Source organism: Nomia melanderi, chromosome 1, assembly GCF_051020985.1.
Source record: "Nomia melanderi isolate GNS246 chromosome 1, iyNomMela1, whole genome shotgun sequence".
NCBI classification, from domain to species: domain Eukaryota; kingdom Metazoa; phylum Arthropoda; class Insecta; order Hymenoptera; family Halictidae; genus Nomia; species Nomia melanderi.
The window spans coordinates 34,356,718-34,371,182 of record NC_134999.1 but is presented as its reverse complement, the minus strand read 5'-3'; the positions used below and the strand labels follow the sequence as shown (position 1 = coordinate 34,371,182).

The following is a 14,465-nucleotide window of genomic DNA, read 5'->3' as shown; positions in this document are numbered from 1 at the left end:
TTTTTTTTTAGTTAAAGCGCTAGGATATAGCTTGGCCAGCCTCTATCCGCCGCGCTAGCGCGAGATTCTCGCGAACAGACTCTTTGGCTCGAGTTTGCACGATTTCAGGGTTTAAGTGTTCTCTGGGGAATGCGACTCGGTCGAACGATCTTCGAGGCATCGACACCATTGTCGGTTAATGGAGTACAATGTCGAAGACACGGATTGCAAGCTGAGCAGTGTTCTTCTTTATTGTGCGGTGTTCGGAAGTTTTAATTCGAATATCACTCACCATCGCTCGCCGCGAACACACCGGCGTCTTCCGCAGTCCACTTCGCCTGTAACAGAAAAAGCAGGAAAAAACCCAATTAGCAAGTTACAACTTCACGCGAAAGTAAAAGCAAACAGATCAACCCCTTCCCCGGCGAAGCCCGAAAAAATTTCCGAACCAACCGGGAATTCCAAAGTTCCCCGGAACTTCTTCAGCCTGCCGCTGAGGCGGGTGCGTTTTCCACTCTGGGAAACACTGGTTTACGAGTTCACGGTTCCGTGAACCACGAAAGGGGGGGAGCACGGACGGACAGAGGTGAGGAGGAGCGAGGCGAGCCACCCCAGCGGCAAGCATCGAGCGTTATGAACTATCGGAAGACACATTAGCGCAAATCTGCGAAGCCAATAACTGGGCCCGACGCGCGGAGAGCGTCAACGATGGAGGCGGCTCGAGGTGGTTGAACGAAGATGAAGAACGGCGCCGGAGGGGGTGCCGGCGGGGGGTGCATCACCGCCTCTGTCGCCGGGGCGTCAAATTATTCTGCGATTAATAATCCGCGCGTTACACGCGTGATCGGGCCTTTATCCCGGTAGCTGCGCGCTCTCGCATCGCTGTCTCTCTTCCTTCCTTCCTGGCAGCCGCCGCATCTACCCCCCGGCCGCTCCTGCCCGCGACCGCCCACCCCCGCCGCGCTCTCTCGTAAAGGTATCAATGGCTGCGGCACGTCGGAGCGATTGTCCTTCTGTGTCGAGGGCATTTATCGCTCCGCGGGACACGTATGAATCGATCGCGCGCGAGCGTCCTTTAATGAAACGCGGCTCGATCGCGTTCCGCGCGCGGAATATCGGCTGCCTCTAATTGGAAAGATTCATTTGCCTGTTTAAACGCCCGCCCCCGCCGCCGCGCGTGGCAAGAGAAAGATGGGCTTCAAGAAGTTAATTAGCGCGCTGCGTAAATTCGCGTTGCAGCCGGGGAACGATGGATTTTTCGACTGTTCCGCTGAGTATGTACATACCAGCGGAGGGGTGGAAGGTGAAAGAACAATTCTTAGGCGAAACGAAAGATACAGAGGGTTTGTAGTTTAATACCGAACGTACGGGCACGTTTTATGTAGCAATTCGCATCGTATGAGATCAAAGTAAACCTTCGTCAGTGGAAATAGACAAAGGGAAAGACGAAAATTGGAATAGTGATTAATCCGGTAATATAGGAGTTGATATAAAGTTAAAGAAAACGTTGAACTCTAGATCATATTTTGAAATCATATTCGCATCGTCCTATAACCTTAAGAAGGAGCAGCGCAAACGATAATCAAGAAAATCAGAGCATTTGAAGATGAAATTCTTTATCCCCCGTTATCACGGTACATTCCCATCATCAAACGTCGCTAAATTCCATAAACCATGCGGAAGATCGCGCCCAGAAACCTGTACAAAGGAATTATATTAAGCTGCAATATACCGATTCCCGCCCCGCCGATCTCGCGGGGGTGTCTTCGGAAAAATTCGCAGACAGCCGCACGTTTCTCATACTCGTCGTATCGGGCGTCGTTCCGGCGATTCCGCATTGTGCGAGAGGAAGAATATAAGACGGCGCGTGCGTGTCCGTTCGTACGTGTGGAAAAAGGGTGATATCATCCCCATAATGCGATGCAGGCGCGATGATCCGGGAGCAATATACCTTGGGACGCGGCGCGCACCGGGAGTCAGGACCCCCCGCGGGATAACCCTGGGACCTCCTTTGGCCCCGGGACATCGCGATATTGCTTGTTTTATTGGAGCGTGACACCCATTTTTTTTCCACCCTCTCCGGTATCCTCGGGCTCGGGATATGGCGAGGTTTAAGGGAGCGGGATTCCGCAAAAAAGGAGAGTAGAGAAAAATGAAAGAGAAAAAGAAGAAGAAGAAGAAGCAGCAGCGGCAGCGACGAAAAATCATTTCGCCGGATGTTTAACCGTGCCGGAAGCACCGTGTCTCGGGCACAGGGGATGAAGGGATGTCGCTGGCCTCGGGGAGGGGGTGTGCCGCGATAAACGAAACAGATTGTCGGAACGATCGTACCTTGGGGAGAGATACCGAGGATAAATATATGCCCCGTGTTTTATGGAAACTGCTCGCTGCACAACGAGGGGTAATTTAATGGGGGTGAGTTTAGACACCGAGATCGAGGTGAAATTTTACGGCTGCCGCCGAGTATTTACCGCTGGTACTGCCCGGATCGATTTACCGTGTTAATCAGCCGCGATTTATCTTGGTCCGTTCGTACGGTGGAGTAAAGAATGTTTATCGAGGAAAGCTTGGAATCAACGTCCGAAACTCTTGCGAGGGAACTCTCGTAAATCGTCGCGACGACGTTCCCGATTGTCAAATTTAATTACCGGAAACGGTAGCGTCGTTGCCGATCGACGGATTATCCACTCGCGGGATTAATCATCGGTAAGACGACACAGGCGTAACTGTTCCGCGACGATTCCTCGGCGTTTGATCAACCGGGGGAACTTTTAATGCACCGTGAAAAATAAAGCGCACGGAAGGAACCAATTAAGGTTATTGCTTCCCCGTGACGACGCGAGGATCAAAGCCACTCGACGAATTAAACTCCGTGTACCGAAACGTATCGAGGAAAAGAGAGAGCGAGAGAGAGAGAAAGAAAAAGAGAGGAGGAGAGAAGAGGGAGGAAGAGAGGCCGTCCGAAATCTCCGTAAAGCCAGCCGAGCACAATTTCTCATATGGAAAAGTTTCTCCTCGGTTTCGGTTGTCGAAGGGGAGGAAAGAACGCCAGGTTGCAGGTTTCTCGCGCGCCGCCCCTCCCCCTTCGCCCAACTTCTACCGGAGACGCGATATGACAAACAGAACCGATGCCAGACAGCGCTGAAGCGGGAGGGGGTTGAAAATTGCCTCCTACACGTTCGGCAGTACGAACTTTCGTGCTGCGTAGGCTCAAAGCATTCCTATCGTTTCTGTTTCGGAGTTTACTGTCTGCCAAACAAAGCTGCGTTATCCTGTACACGTGTAAGCACGCCGGAGAAAAATGTTTCCTACGATCGCGTGGGACGTGAACGTCGATGCCACCGAGAAATTAATGTAACGACCGACATGGACTATTAAACACTAGCATAATGCGCAAAATAAACCACTCACCGTTCGTACCCTATCAATCCTCACTCTTCCCCTGATCGCTTCTCGTTAGACACATTCACTCGAGTGTCTCGCATCCACCGATAATTAAATCAAACTTTCGAATCGAAAATCGTCCAACGCCGCGCACGTGTCACGAAGGGTAGGTCACATTCGCCCTGTCTGCGCGAAGAAAGAATAAATCTCGAAAGCGGTGGGGGCACCGGTATTTACACAGAACTCGGAGTGTGTGTACATGGCCGGCGACAGTAATAGAAGGAGAATCTAGTAAATTTATCAGCGGTCATCCGAGGGCGGAACCGCCGGGTGGTAGGGGGAGAAAATTCCGTCGCGAGCGTCGCCCTCTTTTGCGAACGCTCGCCCCTCGCCCCTGGTTCCGTCTGGTCGCGGGGGTGGCTAGCTGGCTCGTTCGTCGGCTGGATAGTGGCCCGCCGCCCCCTCCCGGCGAACCACCCTTCGACTGGCGTAAGTCATTGCGGCTGACCGGAAGTCACGGGATCACCGGAACCAGGGATATTTATGCGAGCTCACCCGGCGACCGGGGCATTACCCGTAATAAGGAAATTGCGAATTTATTACGTCCCACCCTCCGTCTTCCTTTCCTGTCCGCCGCCCCCGCGACTTCCCAAAACCCGTTCCGATATTGTCCGTCTCTCGAGGGTGGCTCCGAGGGGGTGGCTCGGGGAGAGGACCGAGAGTTATTTCGGGTTTTATGGGTCGGGACTGGCCCGGGTCATCCGGCAGCGTTCCAGACCATGGGGAAAAAAACTGTAGGTGGACGTTCCTGAAGTCGCGGAATTCGCAATTGAATCCGCGGACCGTATGGTTTTTTTCTTGCCTTTTACAAGGGAGAACACCTCGAGGGTTGACGCGTCGACTGTGGTCGGCGATGACCGGTGATCGAGAATCACTTGGAGACGATTACAATATGTGACCGATGTCGAATTGTTATCTGTATTACTAGCTATTATTTATTTAACCATTGACACTTTGAATGTCATGGGGGTCACCGGTGACTCCCAACTAAGTCGAATTATTGTAGTTCACTCGATTAAACGATGATTATTTGAAAACATTTCTATATTAGGAAGAATGCTACATAATTCGGTAAGATTCAGCTAGATCACCGTGCAATGATAATAATGTAATTCAATCAAGTGATTTAATATTATAATTTTTAATTTTGTGTTTTTTACTGTATGAAATTGTGAGGTATTCAATGTGTTAACGGACCAATGCTGCTATATAAGCGGCATACTTTTAGTTACCGGGTTCAATGCGTATATGGTGGCAGGAATCCTTTTACTATTTTTATCATTGTTATTTTTGTAATATTTACGATTAATGCTTTGAGTACTGTGCTAGGTCACTTCTGTGAATTTGTTTCCGCTTGTCATCTATGTTACAGTATTTTTTTGGTGGTAAGCTTGAAATACTTCCGGTCCGGGTTAGCGCTCAAGAATCTCGCGAAATGTTAAGAATTATATTTAGTTTAAAGGGTGAATGAATCCGCGTTCACCGGTGATTCCATGCGCGTCTGTTCCGCGATGATAATACATCAATAGCCATCGCGGGGATAAAAAGTTGTATTGTTCAGCGTCCCTGTCAAATTCGCGCGGGCACAGTTAAATTCCGTAGCGCAAAGTCCGGGGAAGCGAATTTATCGCGGCCGCCACGGATTTCAGGCCCCTCCCCGCGCTGACAAATTAAATTATGAATATTAAATGAAATTATTACTAGCAAATTAAGCGTGTTACACGGGAACGCGAAAACCTAATTAAACAATTAATTACCCTGGCGCTGGGCATCGCGAGACACGCGATCCGAACGTTTCCGACGTTCCGCGTTAAATATCGTTTTATTTTTACGGCGGCGCTCGTTCATCCCCGTTTAACCCCTGAAATTAACCGTGATCGATAGAGCGGCCCCGGTACTCGCGGTTCGGGAAGATCAGCCCGTGGAAATCCGTCCCGATGATTTTCCGAGAGGACGTAACACAAGTGTTCGGCTGTAAGTTCGAACGAAAATGTCCTGCGGCAAGGATCGGGGGTGGTGGTCGAGCGTTTTCATGTCGCCGCGGAACGTGGAAGCGTGAATGGCCTGGACGGGGGCGGAAAAAATCGTGTCACGGGATCTGGATACTGTGGGCGAAAGCCACGGGGGACTATTAACACACATCATCGACAGTCGGGTCGCTGCTCGTGATGCGCCGGCATTGTTGTGCCCGGCAGAGCGCTGGCAGGAGGCGTGGTACCGCGATAATTCATTCTTGATTGCGTGTCTGATACATACGACCAGTAATTATACCGCGGTGCCGCGTGCGTCGGCCCCGTTCGCTGAACCGCGCCGCGGGAGGAACGTTCCGCGAGACGCCTCCTCCTTTTAATTACTTCGGCTGGGAGAGACGAGTTAACTTGTTCTTTTCATTCGATTGTTATCCAACAGTTCACCGCATTTTTGGTTATATTCATTCATTTCTAATTATGTGACACCTTTATCTTATTCAAACAATATTTGAATCTCTATCCTCTATTTGAGGTTGCAAATAGATCTCTCAGCTAGGTTCTCCAGCGTTACGTCCAAACCTGTAGATCTAATAGAAGATGAAGCTCCGATAGATCTACGAGCGTAAGAGATCGAGAAGTAATAAAGAAGCTATCGGGGTACAGATAGCGTGAGTCGAATTAATGATGATTACGCAACGCCTCCTTCTTTTAATTACTTTGACTGAGAGATGAGTTAACGTGTTGTTTGCAGTCGATTGTTAACAGTTCATATTTTTGATTATATCAATTCATTTCTAATATACAATATGTAATACCTTTATGCTATTCATACAATATTTGAATCTCTATCCCCTATTTGAGGTTGCGAATAGATGTCTCCTAGGTTCTCCAGCGTTACTTCTAAACCTGTAGATCTAATAGAAGATGAAGCTCCGATAGATATACGAGCGCGAGGCAAAGAGATCGAGGAGTAATAAAGAAGCTATCGGGGTACAGATAGCGTGAGTCGAATTAATAATGATTACGCGACGGCTCCTCTTTTTAATTACTTTAACTCAGAGATGAGTTAACGTGTTGTTTTCATTCGATTGTTATCCAACAGTTCACCACATTTTTGTTTATATTCATTCATTTCTAATTATGTAACATCTTTATCTTATTCATACAATATTTGAATCTCTCTCCCCTATTTGAGGTTGCGAATAGATGTCTCCTAGGTTCCCCAGCGTTGCGTCTAGACGTCCAGATCCACTGGAAGATGAAGCTCCGCTAGATCCACGAGCGCTAAGGGATCGAGGAGTAATAAATAAAGGAGACGCTATCGGGGTACAGATAGCGGCGTGAGTCGACTTAACGACGACGATTACGCGACGCCATTAACGACTGGCGGACGAGGCGGGACGGGGTTTAGGCGGCTCCGTCGTCCGACAGGTACCATTATTTCATAATCACGAGGCTGGTGTCATTAGGCACGTATTCCCTGACAAATGACAAGCGAGACTAACAGCGTGTCTCTTCCTGCACCGAAAAACGTTACACCTCCGATCCCACACGAGGTCACGCATCGGTCTCGTGGCCGCATTAAACATCCCGCCGACCCGTTTTCCGAGAGGATCCGTGTGCCTGCGTCGCGATCGCGGGAGGAGGACGAGGAGGACGGCGGGAAGAGGATAGGCGAGCCGGAGAGAGAGAGTTATTGATGATGCACGGGCACGGACACCGCCGGATACCGGGTAGTAACGTAAGTCCCGTTTCATCCATCAAGCTAAGGACTCGGCTTAATATCCTCGACGAGCGAGAACGTGGCTCTGCATTTCTAATTCGTCGTCTACGCCTCCGCTCGGCCGTTCGCCTCTTCCCTTTCGTTTTTTGCCGCCTTCGACCGCGAACCTATCGCCTTCGACTATCGTGGGAGACCGCGATCGAGTTGGCTGAAGTAACAGCGGAGAAGCTGAAACTACCATGCAAACGACGCGACCGTAACGTTCAAGGAATATAACCCTTTGCACTCCGAGCAATTTTTGATATAACCTCTCAGCTCCGAATCAGTTTTAATATGAACTATCAGCTTTGTCATTAAAAAAGCGCGTGTATTTTATGTTTGACTAAAAACGAAGTTATAAACTTATCTTACAATGTCGCCGTAATGACGGAATGCAGAGGCTGAGCAATGATTTACGCGTACAGATATCGCTATCCACTTCTGCTCGTATAATTGTAAGAATACGTTTGTTACAAAGGTCTATTTGATATTCTTGTTTTCATCGTACGAGCGATTAGACTGAAGAATAGACGACCAATGAACAACGAAGCGCGGGGAATCGAACTGGCCGATGAATTTTTAACTACCGAGCCCCCAGGCGGGAAGGAAACAGCTTGCCCGGGAATTTCGTCGCGGTCCGGCTACAGCGCTCGCGATCCCCGGGGAAGGTCTGCTCCCCAAAGAATTTCCGCCCTATAAACTTCAAATCCAATCTGTGCCAGTACATCAGCCGGCCAGCAAACATAACCTTAGGAAAATATTTGCCGGTGTTCTCGCGCGTGTGCGTACGTAGCGGCGGAACCTGCGCGTCCAGGTGCTGCCGGTCGATTCCGGAGCCCGTTCCTGGAGGACTAGAGTCGCGGCTACCGGGCTCCCAATGGCGCGGCTAAACACGGGAGTGTGTTGGTACATATGGTGTATCGTGAAACCCCCGTGGGCTGTTTGGCCGCGCGTATATGCCGGAGACCCGGCATTATGCTGGCTTGATTGGGTAACGGCAAACGTTTGCTCTCCCCGTGAACCGGCGTTCGGGGGTTCTCCAAGTGCGTTGACCTGTTTCGCGTGCCGCGCCTGGCTCCGTCGATCTCGCTGCTCGATAATTGATTGACTCGATGGAAACTGGGTCTCCGGCCTGCTCTTTGCCTTTATCTTTGCTTTCTCCTTTCCTCGGTTGAAAACGAAGCTGATCGCGGAGTGAACGTACCTTTTGAGATATTAGGGTTCAATGTTTTATGTATGAACATCCGATTGGGCACTAGGAAATTATCGAAACGATAGATGAATTTGCAAAAGATTCGACTGAATTTAATATAACAGATTCCTTGGGAGCTCTATAAAGTTGCCTTTGGTAAAAAAGGAAGTTGATCGCAGAGTGAGTGAATTTTGAAATATTAGTGTCCACTGTTTCAGAATGTTCGAAAGAAAAGATACTTCGATGAACTTCGAAGATCTGACAATTACTGAATTTAGTATTATAAAACAGATTACTTAAATGGAAGACTCAAGGACAACTTTCAGAGTCCGAAGTACAAGGGAGAGTTGAAAACCGCGAAAAAGCACCGATCAAAGATCTCGAATCACCGAAACAGAGATATCGGGGCGAGCGGCCGGCGGCAAGCAATCCAGCAAATTAATCGGCGCAGTCTAAATTCGAACTCCGCGGAACTCGTTACACTTTCGGGTCCAATAAGCAAGTTCGCCGGTCGGGTTCGACGGCGACCGGTGGCGCGTGAAACGCGGAGCACGCGTTCGCCGGGTCGCCCCGTCCCGGCCCCGTCCCGCTCGACGTACCCGCTATTAGCAGGAGCCCTCTCCTCGCCGGGCACGTCGCCGTCGCGCCGCAGCAGCGAACTTTCAAGTAGTTCGGTAGACACATGGCGTGGCAGCGGTGCGTCCCGAGCCCTGGCCTCTCGACCAATCGCAATTATCCCTAAACACCGAGGTTGCCGCTGCATCTGTTCCCTTTCGCGGGAGCTCGCCGACTCGCTCGCTCGCGCGTGCAATCGGAAAACAGAGGGACACACGCCGGAGTGGAGAAGTTTGCGGGGAGCCCGCGACCCTCCGCGAACTTCCACTTCTCGACGGTTAATCCGAGTTTCGGGAACAAGTTCTGGTGTACCAGCCGGCTCGCGAACGTGGGAGAGAGAAGGAGGATCGAGCGAGACGAGCGGAGAGGCAGAAGTTAGATAGAGCGCAAGATCGCCGGAATTTCATTCTCTACTCCGTTAGCTACTTCCGGAACACGATATTTACGGAGATATTCCATAAGACTCCTCCCGTCTGCGTCTGCTCTATGATAATCCCGCGAAAAAGAGAAGTCGAAGGAGCGGAACACACGCAACAGCCGTTGATGGCGTTCCTCCCGCCAACGCGAGCGAAGAAAGGGATCGATACCGCGTAGAGGCGCAGTTTGTTACGCGTACGGACAAACGGGTAAGGCCGTAGCCAAGAAAAGAACGGATAAAACCGTGGAAAAGGAACCCACGAGTCTCGCAGCGGCTGCGGGGGTGGAAAACCGTCTGTGGCAGCGCGGAAGCCGCGAGCCGGATGGCGTAACCGAAATTACTTAGCCGGGCTTTCAGAGGCAACCGAGGAGAAAGGACTTGTTGCACGAGTAAGCTGCGGCCGCCGGTTAAAATATCGGAAATTTAAGCATCGTTCCACCCCCGCGCAACCGCCGCCGCCTCCGCCGCCGCCGCCAGCCGCGCGGTGGATTTACATTTCGTCTACCGCTTCTTCTCCCCGGCTCTCTCGCTTCCTCTCTTTCCCCATCTCGTCCCTTTCCGAAACGCCCCCACCCGCCGCCGCCGAAAGCCGCAGCGATCGCCGGGATTTTCTGGCTCCGGTAGGCGGACGGAGTCTCTCGCTCTCCGCGCGGCTGCCGCTTCCCTCCGCCGGCAGCGACTGCTCCTCTGCGCGGCTCCGCTTCTCTCAAGAACTCACCCTCTTTCGGTTCCCTCGAGTTCGCCGGTGGAACACGCTCAAGAACGACCCAGAAACTCGAGGTTTCGTGAAATTAATGCGCGCGATCCGCGTGGATCCTCCGCTCGCCGAGGTTCTCCGGCGATCCGCGGGAAACCAGGCCGAGGAAAGGTTCCTCCGGCTTCCGAACTGTTGCGGGAACAACGCCGGATGTAAACGGTATCGAAATTAGCTCCTTGTTCCCGCTGTCGAACCGGCCCGGCCAATAAACGCCGCGGATTCTTCGTCGACGGGACGAATCGGCGCGACGCTATCGCGCCAACGTCGAATAACGCAAATTCTCCGTAATCCGTGCCGGCGCATCTGCATTAATTAGCGCGCATTGGTCTCTGCGGTATTTATTATCGCGATTGTACGGGCAAAACCGATTCGTCCAGTCGTATCTCCATATCGCGGCATTCGCCGAGCGTCGATAATCAATTCTCCCGGCAAATATTTCGACGCGCGCGGCCCCTCCACAGCCCCGCTCGCTTTCCGCTCGCCGTGGAACCCGGGGTCCACTCTTCTAATCATTCCGAGGCGGCTCCGGAACCCCGCGCGCTGTTTTTCATCCGCCGGTTCCCCCGGCTTTCGAATATCGAATCGATACGCGAGAATCCGAACGCCGATACGGATACACGGGCCGGGGAGGAGAGAAGAAGCGAAGAAAGAAGCGAGAGACGCGATAAACGGAGAGAAGAGCGGGAATCCCAATGGCGACGGGCGAGAGAAAGGAAGCACCGTTCCGCGAAACGGAAACCGCGAGCCCCGCGGAACGATAATTCCTCCCTCACCCTTAATTAGACGTAATTAAACCGATCCAGCCGTAGCCACCGCGTCATCCCGTTAATAACGAGGCATCGCCGATGATTCACCGATTCCGCGGGACCCATTGTCCCCGGCGCTCCTCGAAAAACTTTTTTTTTTTCCTCTCCTCCCCTTTCTTTCACCGCTGTCGCCCGATACGCGACCGCGTATCCCCGGCGTTAATTAGTCCGAATTAGTGTCGACGCTGCTAATTGTCGCGTCCATTGTCCCGCCGCGTGAAACCGATTTATTGTCCCATTCTCGAGCCACCGCTGCCGCCGCCGCCGCCGCCGCCGCTGCTCGATATCCGCGCGCGTCCCCGATTTCCCGCGAGCCACCGCCTCCGCCGGGGATTGATCGCATCGCCGAAACACAATTCCTTCCGCCAAACATCGCGCGCCAACCCTTAATGATCACTCTCTTTTCCGCGGGATCGAACGGATACGCTCTGCTCCTTCCCGCCGGTCCCGATAAATGGCTGCCACTTTTTTCTCTTCTTCCTTCTTCGCCGTTCGTCCCCGAGGAGCCGCGTCGCATCCGGCGCATTCCGGCTCACCCGGCCGTGCATCGCGTGGCTCCTTTCTCCCGCCGCTCCACGGTTACGCGTCGAGGAAATCATTTAATTTCCCTGCGACGCGGCGATAGTTTCAATGACTCCGCACTCTTGGGATCGCCGCCCTTCGACGCTTTGATATTCGTGTTTTATCGAGTTCGTTAATTCGTTCGCGCCGGTGTTTTGTTCGACCGTCGGGAGCAGCGTCTTCCGTCCCTGACGGATCATGTCGCAACGATTCGAACGAGAGTTCCGTTTTGTGGAATTTTTGGTAACGAAGTGTCGCAGCTCTTAATGGCATCCTACTTTCACGAGGGAACAGCAGGATGAAATTGTCGCGACGGTTTCCGAGGAATCCGACTGTCGGGGCTGTCCGTTTTCCTAGAAACTACCCGACGCAGGGAAATCTAGTGTGCGGCATAGATCGCAACGCGGGAAGTATTCCTGGACCAAATCCCAGGAAGGACGAGCCGCCATGCCGTCGCAAATCCAGTGACGGCCGAAACGATTTTTCTCACAAGCGGGTAGGTAGCCGTGCACGTGAGACTACCTGCTCGGATTCCTGCGAGCCCTCGTACAGGCCCCGTCGTGCTCCAGTTGGTAAAAAGGTTCCCACGACATAGGATACGCTCCCAGAGCGGCCATCTTAGCTTCGCCGGAGAAGGGAAGGGGCTTCGTCTCTCCCTTCGCCTGACACTGCCACGGACGTACCTCTGAATACTCGCGGGACACCTTACTCGAAGCGCACAGCCGATCTACGCCGAGATCTGGCCGAGGATCGATCCGATGCACGAGCAATTCCCTCGACAATGGTACCTGTTCTCTCGATGCAACGTGTTACTCGGAGATCGCTCGAGAATCCTGCACAATTTGCATTTCGACTTATTCCACGAAGATATTCCTAACGTCTCAGTTTCGTCGTTCATTTCGGAAAGACTGCGATTGGAAAGGATTCGCGTAGTTCCTTTGAAAATGTTCGATTGGAATCCACGAATTTAATTACCAGCAACGCGGCGACTCGGCGATTCGGAGAGCTTGAAGCTTGATTAATCGCGCCGCAAATGGTATATAAATAATTCGAAAAAATATTGATTAGCGTATTCTGGCGAGCCTCGCGAAAGCCGACCGCAACAAGATCCCGAGGCTCCTTTGTCGGCCGAAGCTGGTATCGAATATTACTTAATCCCAGCGCCGGCGAGAGCAACGCGGCACAAAGGCGACTCGACCCCGCTCCGTCGCCTCGTGCAAATACAGCGGAGAAGATTAATATTTTTTTGAATGCTAATCAAATTTCCCTGCCCGATCTTAACGACACCGGGGCGCGTTTCTGGCAAGGGTTGCGCCACGAGTAGAAATAATCTGCCCCTCCGGCGAAATATTAGGCGGTTAGAAACGGTCGTATAGGATGTATTACATTTAATATGCTGCGAACGAGTTTCGGCTACCTGCGAGCCAATAAAATCAGGTGCCGCGTACCGTCGAGCATCTTCGAAACACCTTGGAAGCGACTTTTTCACAGCGAAGACGATTTCCATCGACGATACTCCGTATATCGGACAATCGAATCCTAATTCTCGATAAATCTCGCCGTTCTCCGAGCGGACGGAGCGTGTTTCCGCTGTGTCCACGATCGATCCCGGATCGAGGGATCTCTGCGGAGCGTATCACCGATCCGACGCGTCGGCGAGCGTCGTGGATCGCGGCGGCAACGGCCATCATCGGCATTGTGATGCTCCCCGGCGGATCGTTAATCAACTGAGAGTCACTGGGAGTGCTCATTGTGGGCGGGTTATTAATCAAATGAGAACTACTGCGGCCTATTGTCGGCTCTGGCAGGGGTTCCCGCGAGAGGGACGGAGAACGAGGGCATGGGATATATACCGCGCCGTCCTAGAGAGGAGAGGAGAGACTCTCCTTCTCGTATCGACCAAGGCTCGAGAGAGAACGGAGCCAGGGATAGGCTCGCGCGCAACCAGACTAACTTGGCTATACGAGACGATACTGTGTCGCGATTTTTCGCGTCAACTTCTCGGGCAATATAGTCCTCCGACGTTAGAGGCGTTAGGGTCTTAACCTGCTCACCCGGGAAGACGAATTAACTCGTCGCATTCGACGTTAATTAGATGTCAATTCCGAGACGTCGTTGAACCTTAGCCTCCGCTTAATGTACAATGCAGATGCAACGATAAAAACGTATGTATTATCCATTGTAAGCTGCGTCTTTGTGAATGCAACGTCGGAATCATCGATTCACCTTGTTTTTGTAAGTAGTTGTACTGAAGAATCACCTAAACAAAGGATCGATTGGTTCGATATCGCTGCGAAGAGCAGGTTCATTGATTTCGAGCCAATAAAAAGATCCCGAGGAACCTGGAAAGCACTCGCCGTTCGTCGACGAAGTCGATTCCCGCGAGTTATCAGGATCGATTAGACAATACCGTGGATAGGCCCAATTATTCCAGGGTGACCAGGATCGTGCCGATCGATATCTCGTTCGCGGAAGCCGTCCTAAAGGCCCTCCTCCGCTCCTGTTTCCTCGGGAGGAGGCGGCCGGGATCTCTTTCCCGGCACGGGACAAAGGGCGGACTATCAGGAGATCTTCGTGTACTTTCCCGGGGTCCCTGTGAGAACCGCGCGATCCGGAATCAAAGCGGGTGCCGACCGACGAGCGCGCGCCCCCGCTCGTCCTCGTGGCAACCGTTGATGAAGACGTCGCTGGTCGTCGACAGGGCAGCTGTAGAGATTTCTGAAGATTACGAGACGCGCCACCCGCCGACACCGCGCCTCGTTCGCACCTTATTCACCTTTTCTACAACAATGACGTGTAACGAGAACTTTACGACTGGCAGCCTCGCCGGGAAATCCAGTGTGATCCAGATTCCCCCGGAGAGATCAACCCGGTGCTCCAGCGAATCCCGTAGAAAAAAAAAACACGGAATGACGAGAAGAAGCAGCAGCAGCATTGTGCGTGCAGCTTAGATAGGATTTT

At 52.1% G+C, this 14,465-nt stretch overlaps 1 long non-coding RNA gene across 2 annotated transcripts in view; it reads right to left on the bottom strand.

Annotated features, from left to right (window-relative positions):
- LOC143175071 (uncharacterized) overlaps positions 1-14,465 on the bottom strand; it is a 172,064-nt gene that overhangs the window by 44,754 nt on the left and 112,845 nt on the right. For both annotated transcript variants that reach the window (XR_012999690.1, XR_012999691.1), the window contains exon 4: positions 272-317. This is a non-coding gene — a long non-coding RNA (uncharacterized LOC143175071). The remainder of the gene's footprint in view (positions 1-271; positions 318-14,465) is intronic.